Consider the following 12,008-nt stretch of genomic DNA (forward strand, 5'->3'; position numbering starts at 1 on the left):
ACCTTGGTGTATAGAGGAGGTAACCGAAAGGTTATCAAAATTGGTCTCAGAAGCTGCTTTTGTCAGTGGAAGCCCAGTGTTAAGCATCATCCCAAGAGCCCTAAAACCTTTGGGCAGTTTGTCTAACTCACCGACTGGAGAAGAGTTAGTCGTCTCAGGTATGCAAGAGAGAATAAATGAAATGCTAAAACATTCTGATGCTTTTATTTTCCTACCAGGAGATCTTGCAACTCTAGAGGCACTTATCACATTAACATCTTGGGCCCATCTGAATATTCACCAAAAAACCATCGGTTTGTTAAATGTCAATAACTTTTACGATGGCTTCATCGCATTTCTTAACTATGCAATAAAAAACTATTTCATTCCTTCCACAGCGAAAAAAGTTTTTATTTGTGCTCATACTGCTAATGAGCTACTTGATCTGTTACAAGCTTATCGACCAGAGCCAGATCCCAAACTTTGGTGTTGGAGTGTCCAAATAATGATGGTAATAGTAGCCGCAGTAAGAAGTGCAAATTAGATTTAACTCTTCGCTTGTAAATATTTTCTTCTGTGTTGTACCACTCAGGTGATGTCTTCTAAACTTTACTTCTTTCCTTTCAAACATTGGGGACAATGTTTCGTTCTAGTTGGGGGGACGGAATAGTTGATAATTGTGGAATCTTGGTTAAGTTTTTACTATTTTTTTTGTTGCAGAGACTAACCGTGGCTAACATTTTGTGTTGAAGATGGCTGAATATGGAGCGTAGTGACTCTAGAAACACATCTTCTTAGTTTGGAAGTAAAAACAAAAAAATAAAAAAAATCCAGACATTTTCTTTTTCTTTATTAAGCTTTGATAAACATTTTTTTTAACTTCTTCTTTCCAATTTCTCCTTTATTGTTAGAGTGAAATTTATGCACTAGTTTTGCATTGTTTACTTCCCTTAATTTCGATGTTTTGCACTTAATAATAGTGATTTACTTGTGTTTTATTTTTTTAGGTGCAATTCTATTGATTGGTGCTAAAATTGAGCTACAAGATGATGTTTGAGGATGATTGTTTTCCTGGAGAAATTATGAGCTTCAGAAGAACTTTGTTGATAAGGCGTGGGCGCGTGCTGTCAACTAAGGGCCTGCAGTTTTTATTTTAACGTGTTTTGTCTTTTTGGTTATTTTTGTAATTTTAAATTTAATATTTAGATAATATTTTAGATATTAGTATTTTATTTTTGGAAAAACTCTATAAGAGAGAGGAGACGTGAAAAACAAAAGAGATGAGATTTTTGAAGAAAAAGAAAACCCTAGATCTAAATTTTTCTCTTCTCTCTATGAAGAACTAAACCTATTATTCTGGTTGAAGGTTAGTAAAGCTTTGATTCATCATTACTGTGAGATCTTTCTTATGTTTTTTGGGTATTTGTTTATTCTCTAAATTATTGTCATGATTATGTTTGTTAATTAGATAATTGGCCACTATTTAATTATCAACTTAATCTATTGTCAATTAAAAGATTCATCGTATGAAGATTTTAATGTTTGTGACAAATAGCATAGCAGTGCGTTGTGTTATGAAAATAAACAATTTAATTTAAATGAACCATCATAAGTGTTTGTTGATTAGGATTTGGGTCTCTCTGATTTTTCAGGCTATCAATTGATTAAATCCTATGATCGTATCTAGGGTTGTCTATTGATTAGGGAAATAACCAATGGTCTTACCTTGGTTATCGACTAGTTAAGAAGAGATTGGCTATTAGAGGGTCTCAGTAGCTATAACCGGTCTATTCATAAGTAGTAATGATTTATATTTGAATCAATGATCAGTAGTCAAATCAAGCTTAGTTAATTCCTTCAACCAGAGCTTTTCCCAATTTGAATTTGCATTCTTGTTATTTTAGTTTGATTTTTATTATTGTCAACAATCCCCCCATTTTTCATTTTACATTTTAAAAGGATTTAAATAATTACCGATCTCTGTGGACACGATCCTACTCAATCACTATACACAATTTATTTAGAGTAGGTATTTATTTTTACTGGCTTTGAGAACCATCATTTATAAATATACACTTTCAAATTTTTGAGTCGAAGATGGTTGAATATGGAGTGTAGTAACTCTAGAAACGCATCTTCTTAGTAAAAAAAAAAAATCAAACATTTTCTTTTTCTATCATTTTAAGTGTAACCTTTCTAATTAGTTTTTCTGCATCATTTTCACCTTTATGCATGCATATTTTCTTTTCATGTTTAGAATAGGTTGGGGTTAGAATGTCGTTTAAACCTAAAAAACTAATTGTGTGATTTTTTTTTAACATTGAATGACATGATGACTTTCAAATTTTAGTATTTGTATTATCTTTGGTCTTAAGTGATGTTACGCCATGTTTGCTTCTCTACACGTTGATGTCGGAGACAAATATGAGTTGATTGAAGGAATGCACATGTCATAATGAATAACCAAGTGAGTTTTTGAGCCTGTCATTTTTCTTGGAGAGTAACCCTTTTTGTTCATTCTTCATACAACTTAACAGTTTATTACTTTATACATGATCTCTAGATTTCCTTTTAGTCAAACCTCTAAAAAAAAAGAAACAAAATGTGTTGCTACATCTAAAGGTCCATTTAACCAATAGATATGGAAGATTATTTAGAGCCCTAAAAGACGATGGAAAGGCCATCTTTGACCCGTTTAAGCCTTTCTAGCCATCCCTTTTATGAAATATCTGTAGTTAACCCTTTTGAGCCTTTTATATATAAAAACAAAAATATTTTCTTTGTCAACTTATCATCTTGGCCTACTCCGTTTGGAGTATTACCCCCATCTTATAAGTTCCAGCACCTATTCATGTTTGAGAAAAAGTTAAATAAATATTTTATTCAGTAAAGTTGTGTCATATAAAAAAAAACTCAAAAAAAAAATATAAATAAAATGTACCTTGTGATTTCCAAATAACTCTACTTTTTCTCAAACATATATTTTGTTTTTCCTATTTTCCTTCATTTGTTAGCCATGTACCTAGAGCGTACATTACATCCTAATAAAAGTCTTTCCTGATTTTAGGGAGCTATAGTCTAAAGTAAAAGCTAGTTATATGGGCTAAAAATATGTAGTGGTGCATAAAAAAAAAGAAAAATAAATAAATTGGGTTGACTAGCATTTTTGTTTGACTTAAGATTGTATTATTTATAAGTTGTGGGCATATTTCTTTCATCTTGGTGAGAGTGTGTGATATTACTTTATTATTTTCTCTCATACTTAGCATTCATTGGAGTGACTATTTTTATTGGGTTTAATTTCATTGTGAGAGTGTCACTACTTCCAGTGAGATTTTGGGGTTTGACATGTCATTCTTTGAAAGTAGCTGTGACAAAGTCCACTGGGCTAATTCATGCGGATGGTTAATGTGGGAGTGATTTTTTTTTTTAGCTTGGAGATAATGCTTATACTTTTATTTGATTGCTATCATTAGTCTGATTGAATAAACAAAATTGTTTTAAAAAAAATATTTTGGGTTTAAATTTTGTCTTTGAGTGCTAGAAAGAAGCTGGTTGGGGGGTGTCTTGAGTGCTAGAAAGTGTATATTTGTAAAGCAAAAAATTGTCATCTTACACTCTACTTTTATACTTATACTTTTATTTGATTGCTATCATTAGTTTGATTGAATAAACACAATTGTTTAAAAAAAAAACATTTTGGGTTTAAATTTTGTCTTTGAGTGCTAGAAAGAAGCTGATTGGGGGGTGTCTTGAGTGCTAGAAAGTGTATATTTGTAAAGCAGAAAATTGTAATCTTACACTCTAAGTCTCCCTACTTTTATGTATTTAAGTCTCTTGTGATTTAATTATATGTGTTGTATTATAATTAAGTATTTTATGTATTTTAGGGGCATCATGGTAATTTCACAATAAATGAGAGATTAGACAGCAAAACAGACATCACGTTTGAACTCAGGATAGTCAAAAACTTTAGGAGGAGCATAAAAGGAAAAGTGGCATTGTTCACATGTACGGAGCGCCTTAACTTCTGATACCACTCCGTTAACTTGAGACTTTTCAAACCAGTTTTCTTTGCTAGGTTATACAACCCTAAAACAGCTTTCCTTAGCTTAAAACGGGTACCAAACCAGATAAGAAAACAGCTAAAGACCGTCTCAAGTGTTCTGATACACAGGATCCTTCATACAAAGGCAAGTGTAGAGCATACTAACTTGGTTTTGAACAAACTCGTTTTTAAAATTTTCCTTATTCTTTTTCTTATCTATTTCAGAGCTCCATAGAACTTAAGAAAGAGGAGTTTAGAGAGACATGGATAATAGAACACTCAATATATTATTTTAAGGCGCACCTCTTCCTTAGTGAAAAACTAAGAGGAGGCTCCCTTATATAGGGATTACAACGGGAGAAAGCCAAATTTTGAAAAGTGAGACAGGACCCTCATCTTTTCAAAAAGCAAACAACTTTAATAAAGTAAAGTAGGGATAGGGACCCCTAACTTTATCTTTTACATAAAAAGACAAGACATAAAAGCTACTTTAATAAAGTAAAGTAGGGACAGGGACCCCTAACTTTATCTTTTACATAAAAAGACAAGACATAAAAGCTACTTTAATAAAGTAAAGTAGGGACAGGACCCCCTAACTTTATCTTTTACATAAAAGACAAGACATGCGGCGGAGATTACGGAGAGGATAGATTCATCCCGTAATCATCTGAGCTGGAGCTGGATTCAAATCTGCGGTAGTTGACGCAGCTTTTGTGGCAATTGGCTCCATGAGGTTCACAGAATAAGGTGCACTGTTCTAGATAAGTAGGGCCATCATACTGAGGACATCCTTTAGCATGGACAATCCCGGGAATGCAGAGAGATTTGCATTGTGATGGTGGATGAGTGATGATGGGCTCAGATTGTGAAATGACTCGTGATGACTGGCCTTGTTCTGGTGGAGTCTGAAACTCTTGGAGGAGTTGACTGAGCGGTAAAAAGTCATCTTCAGGATCCTGAGAATCCTGGTAGTAAATCTGTGGAGGAGTATCTGGACGTTCTTCTTTGATAATAATACCTTTGCTAGAACCAGAAGGATTAGGTACCATGAACATGTCATGACGAGGTCCAATAGAACTGGAGATGATGTCTTGTGGTGGTGGAGGAACATGATTTAAGGACAGGAGATGATTCATGAGAGCCTTTTTGAACATGGGGTCTTGATCCAGTGTGCTGGGATGAGGGGTTGTGTGGTAGTGGCTGATTTGTGGTTGAGCAAAGAAGGTGGCTGTCTCTGGGTGACGGAAATATGGTCGGTGAACTATGAACACGGATGTGAATTTTTCAGCTTCATGAGAAGGGATGGTGGAAAGATGATGGTTGTGACTAAGCTGCTGGAGTTGGGATCTCCATTGAGGAATAGGAGAGAACCATTCTAACAGAGTCCATAACAGAGAAGTAGCCTTGGAAGGATTATTGAGGGTGTTGACTGTGTAGGCTAAGGGGATGATTAACTGAGTTGCATGGAGTGCAGTTAAGCACCAGAAATACCAGAGTTCATCGTCACTGATATCCCGGACAGAGGGGATGAAGAATCCGGTGAGGAAGAGATTCTCGGGATGAAAAGTGAGGAACTGGTTGTGAGGGTTTTCTTCAAGGAAGAAAGCTTTCATGTAGTAGCGGAAAAGAAATTGTTTAGCAAACTCCTGAAGGCGGTAGAGGGAAGGAAAAGTTTGTACAGGCCGTGGGAAGGTCTTTTGGGTAAGAGCCTTAGAAGGCAGAGAGGTAGCAGTAGATCTAGTAGCCATGAAGATCGGGAAGACTGGGGAAGTGTAGAAGATTGGAGAGGCAGGTGTCTGAATGCGAGATAGGAAATCTGGAATGAGGTTCTTTTGTCCTTTTATATGTGCAACATCAAATTCATATCGGGAAAACCATTCCTGCAACCGAAGTAACTGGCTGTTGGGAATCGTTTTACCTTTAAACTGGAGGACTTTAGGGAAAGAGGAATTATCCAATCTGATCAGGAATCTATGGCCAAGGAGGTGGTATTCGAACTTTTTGATGCCGTTTTTTTCGGCAAGAATCTCCTTGTAGATCGTGTGATAGTGCTGCTGGGCTGGACTAAAATGTCCACTAGCATGTCCGATTAGATATTCCTTTTTGTCGATCTGTTCAAGCAACAGGGCTCCCCATGATGTGTCTGAAGCATCAGTCTGTAGGATACGTTTGCCATCTGTCATGATCTTGAGTTGTGGTGGATTCTGGGCTATCTGCTTTAGCCGCTGGACAGCTGTAGTGTGACGGGAATCCCAAGAGATAGGATTCTTTTTTAGTAAAGCAGAAAGTATACTGGTCTGCTGGTCCACATGAGGCAGGAAATCGCGGATGTAGTTGATGATGCCAAGGAACTGTTGGACTTGTTTCTTTGTGAAATCCTTATCTAGAAAGTGGAGTAATTCTTGTGCAATGTGGGGTCCAGGCTGATAGAATCCATTCTTTATCTTTATACCGAGATATTCTACGGTATCTGTGGCAATTGTACTCTTTTTGTCGGAAAGCATAATACCGTAGTGAGCTATGATATCATGGAACTGTTGGAGTAAAACTTGTGCGCCTTAAAATAATATATTGAGTGTTCTATTATCCATGTCTCTCTAAACTCCTCTTTCTTAAGTTCTATAGAGCTCTGAAATAGATAAGAAAAAGAATAAGGAAAATTTTAAAAACGAGTTTGTTCAAAACCAAGTTAGTATGCTCTACACTTGCCTTTGTATGAAGGATCCTGTGTATCAGAACACTTGAGACGGTCTTTAGCTGTTTTCTTATCTGGTTTGGTACCCGTTTTAAGCTAAGGAAAGCTGTTTTAGGGTTGTATAACCTAGCAAAGAAAACTGGTTTAAAGGCTGATAATCAATAACAAGACGCTTTTTACCCCGTAATGTTTCGGCACGTTTATTAACATAAAAGGCTTGGCAGGCCCACGGAGAAGTTGTGGGCTCAATGAGGCCTTGGGCGAGTAACTCTGCACATTCTGTTTGGGCTAACTGAAGCTCAGAAGGAGGCATACCCGGATGGGTTGCTTTGGTAGGATTAAGGTCTTCATTAAGCTTAAAAGGGAGCTTAACGAAATGGGCTGGATTTTTCCACAGAGGATGTGGATGGGCAAAGGCCAAATGATTTGGAGGACAAAACCTTAATAACTGGGCCGAAATAGACTGATAATCAGGAGGGGACTGGGCCAAATGATAGAGTTTGAGCTGGTCTGTGTATGGTTGGAACATGGACTGGAATCTGAGACCAGTAGGAAGGACTTGAATCTTTTGGGCTTGGAATAGGATATCAAACCCAAGAAGAAGATCTTTGTCAGGTAGGCTAGATCCGATTACATGGGTCCAAACTGTGAGCTTTGGGAATAGCTGAATTCCAATTCTAGACTTGGTGCGGAGCTTTGTAGAAAACAATTTTCCACTAGCAGCACGGAAATGATTTTCATTTGAAATCCAGGTTTCAGGCGGCAAAATAGCAGGGTTTAAAATACTGCGCTGAGCGCCAGTGTCTATGAAGGCAATAGCAGGAATGGGCCGACTGTATTTGGATAACAGGATTTGGATTTTGACGGAAGGAATGGGTTGAACTGACAATTGAGTGGAGGATGAAGGTACTGACTGGATGTGGAAGACAGGGGAATAGTCTTCTGGTTCAGTAGATGAAGTTGAATCTGAATTTGAATCAGAAGTGCCAAGGGCAAAAACTGTATCCGGATCAGGACTTTCTTGTTCAGAGTATAAAAACTCAATTTGGTCAGTATCAGGAGAGAATTGATGTAAGGATTGAAGCTGTTGAACTAAGCGTTGAGACCGCTTAGGGTTCTTAGGGCATTCTTTAGCAAAATGTCCGAGCTTTTTGCAAATGAAGCATCTGCTCTTTGTTCTTCGTCGGTCAAGGATCTCAGAAGGTTGTCGTCTTCTGAAGTACCGAATCTTTTTGGGACGCCTAGGGAATGGGCGTGACTGTGGAGTTCTGGAAGATTTTCTGTGAAACCTGACTTTGTGGTGTTTCTTCGTGGAGGGACAAGTACAATGCTTAGAGTCTTTGCACTTGATTTCCAAGTAGGGTTTCTTGCAGGCGGTTTGGAATCCTTCTTTGTCTTTTATGAGGTTTCGGAAGAATTTCTTCTGATCACAGAGGTAATCAAGAGACACTAAAGCCAGCTGGAAGAGACGGCCAAGAGAAAGATTATTGATGTCGAGCTGGGCATTAGCAATCTGGCGACGGATTTCAGGTTGTAATTCTTCAGGCAAAGAAGACAAGAAGACATGCTTGAGGGTGTGGTCATTGATACCACCAATTTTATGGAACAGGGCAGACATGCGTTTGAAATGATAATGCAGGTCAGATCTCTGCATCGAGCAACATCTCATTTGGAGATATTCTTTACGAGCAGTGGCAAAGATAGCTGCAGGTTCTCCAAGAAACTGGGAATGAATGTCCATGAGAGCAGCAGAGACAGTAGGGTGCTGGAGATATAGTAATTATCTGTATTGTCCGAGACTGTCAAACCAATCACGGAGAGAGCCAGTAAATCGGGAGACAAATTCTTTAAGAACTGTAGAGAGTTCTGCATCAGGTTTAACCATCTGTAGATCTAACCAGGCAGAGAGTTCCTGGAGACGTTCACGCCACCGAGCCGGTGGAAGATCATCAAAGGTAAACCATGGTCCAGCGCCAGGGGCAACTTTAGTTCGAATTCGTGGAGGAGGATTAGAGTTGTCTCCTTCATTTTCTCCTTCAACATCGGAAGGAATGTCAACATAGGGTTGGCCAGGTTCCCGAGGAGGGGGATCAGTAGTGGTAGACTCAGCATGATCCGCCATAAGAAGACGAGAAATATCAGTCAAATGCTGGTGGGATTCATCGGAACTGAAACTATGGGGCTCAGAAGTCTCAGTGATAGAATCAAAGGTGTCGACTGAATCAGAGGGACTGGATTCTTCTGAGGAGCGGTGAAGCTGGTCAAGGTCTGGTGCAGTGATAAGGTAAGTCTCAGTAGGCTTCTTTTGTTCGGCTTTAGAAGGAGATTCCGGAAATGGAGGTAAGGCTGAGGTAGATGGAAGGTCAGGGAATACTGGTTCATGTATCTGAAGGGGTTTTTGGATAGCGTTTGAATACATAGGACGAACTGGAGGAGGGATAGACACTGTAGGAGGTGGAACAGGGCGTCGAGGAGGTCGAGGTTTAGGTTTTGCAGATTGAGGGTTCAAGTGGTAGGTCATGGGAAAGACTTTCTCAGGAGTATAATCCCTTGGAGTAGTAGGGAAAAAGGACCCGAGAGGGTGATATGGTTCTGTGGGAAAATAGGATAGGGGAGCAGTATGAACTGCTTGACGCCGTTGGTTGTCAGCATCAATTCTGGCAATTTCAGCTTGAAGCTGTCTGATTTCTTGCTCTTTTCGAGTGAACTCATGAGAATTATCACCGCGGGCAATCATGGCTCGAAGGTCACGGTCAAGCTGTGCAACCTTAGTATGAAGACTATTATACAAATTGGTCAACTGGTCTGAGAGGGAAGTAACCCTTGTTTCAACAGCAGAGGATCTGTGAGCGATCTGATCAACTTTAGAGTGTAAGGAAGTAAGAGAAGCATTCTGGACTCTGGCATTCTGAGTTTGCCAGTTAAGGACTGCTTCAAAAGGCTTGGGTTCTTCAAGATGTCCACTGGAGGAAATAGGAGAGTTGACAAATGGTTTGCTCCAAACCTGGTGCTTTTGGTCTGAGCGTTTCTCAAGAGGCGGGTACTCAGAACTATAATCTGAGGCAGAGGCAGATGAGAACATCATGCAGGACACCATAGGAGGTGTAGGCAGAAGACCAGCCGAGGACCGGACTGGTTTGCATGATCTGGGCTGATGTTTCTGGATCCACTGAAGTCCTTTGTCGTAAAGTGGCAAAGGAGGTGGATAATCGGGTTCATCATCATCATCTTCGGGCAAATATAATTTGCAGGCAGGATAGATAATTTTCTTCTTTTTCGATCTGGAAGAATAATCATCCTCATCATCATTACATGGACAGCCGGGATCACATCGGCCAGAGCCGGGAACATCCCATAAGAAATGGCCATCAATTTTGTCTGGGTAAACAGGAGTACCTTGGGAGGTGAAGAACATAATGGGTAATGGTTTGCCAGAAGGAAGGACTTCTGGAATAATGTCAACAGGTTGGACCATGGAGCAGGTAAAGGATAATCGGGAAGGTTCTGCAGGGGCAGAAGGAGGAGGTTTGAACTGAAGGCGAACAGAACCATCAGACCGTTTCTCATACATAGGTTCAGAGGTTTGAACAGGAGTGGTGTTTTGATGGAAATGCTCATAGTTGGTTATCCACTCGAGAGGCATGATCTTGAGAAGATCAGCACGAGGGATCTGTCGTGGGATCTGGATAATGGTGGGGATGTCTGGAGATTCAGCAAGGATCATGAGTGTATCTGAACTGAGATCGGGAGGTGTGGGAAGGATAAGGGAGTGGTTCTGAAGTCTGTAAACCAACTGATGGTGGACGGTAGCAATCTTTGCACTGGAGACTTGTTCAGCTCCTTGAATCTGAACTTGGATTTTTAAGAAAGTGGAAAGGTTGGGGTCATCAAGGGAAAGATTGAAGTTGGGATAGACAGTGAGAACAACACTGCCAGCATGCAGGGTAGTGAGGACAGTACCAATGGTAGCCTGCTCATATTGTTTGAAGCGGGTGTCAAGGAGTGCAATACGGGCTGTGACAGGAAGACCTTTTCGCCCATGGAGGGTGAGAATAAGGCGGACACCACCGAGATGAAAGTGAGTATATCGTTGCTGTTTCCAGTGGGAAATGAGCTCAGGAGAAATTTCTAAAGTGACATACTGCTCAGCAGAAGTAGATTGGAGGGAACATTGATCAAGAGACGAAGACTGGATGTACTCTTTAGGAGTAGAACGGGAAGTACTAATAAGAGAACGGATAGAACGAGTGAAACGAGAAGGACGTTGATACAACTGGTAAGGATTAACAAGAGGAAGAGAAGACTCATTTACGTGGACAGAATCTGGGATATAGGAATACTCAACAAGACTCTCTAGCTTAGACGTAGTATGCTTAGTAACAGTTTTTGGAAGGGACATGGAAGAAGATAATTGAACTGGAGTTTGTGAAGAAGATGCCATGATTATAAAGCTCTTAAGTTTTCTGGAGATGAAGCAAACTTAAATCAGAATAAGGAATTTTTCAAAAGGAATTATACCAAAATCATTTTGCGTTGTGAAGAGGCTCTATATTTCTCTCTCTATCTTGTATTTTCTATGTATTTTAGTAAAATTACCATTTTACCCAGTTCAAAGCCTTAACATCATCCATAAGCTTAATTAGGTAAGTTTATTTTCTTTTCCTCTCTAATTAATGTGGTTGTTTTGACTTATTGTCGACATACAATATATCATGTCTAGATTTTGCACGGTATACCGGCTCCCCAGTGAAGGATCATTACTGTCTGTTACAATGAGCACTTAGCATCATATTAACGGGAGAGAAAATTCTCCTCTAGTATTTTATGGGTCGTCTTGACTCAGTGTCGACAGAGAGTGTATCTAAGCTATTTATTGGATGGTCTTGCCACATTGTCAACAGAAGGATCATTATCGTCTATCATAACGTGTTCTTGAAACAACACTTAGTGGAAGATCATCGCATTTGGCACATTGAGCATTTAACACCATATTTATTAGTGTGAGGATTATGAAGAGTGGAAATTCCCCCACATGAATTAATTGAACTAAAAAAGAAATATTAAGCCCATGGTGAATGTTGAATGTGAATCCAGAGACTCAAGCGTTTCGTTTACATTATTTTCATCTTTAATTCATTCCCATCATTTTATTTTAAATCTTAAGATAAAAAATTAATAAAAAAATTCACTTCTAACCAACTCAAATATACACCTAGAAAATTAATCCTACGTATAATTAAATATACCTCCTCGTGGGATCGACACTCGTCAGCACAAAATCTATTT

The sequence above is a fragment of the Citrus clementina genome, unplaced genomic scaffold, assembly GCF_000493195.1.
Source record: "Citrus clementina cultivar Clemenules unplaced genomic scaffold, Citrus_clementina_v1.0 scaffold_8, whole genome shotgun sequence".
Classification (NCBI taxonomy): Eukaryota; Viridiplantae; Streptophyta; class Magnoliopsida; order Sapindales; family Rutaceae; genus Citrus; species Citrus x clementina.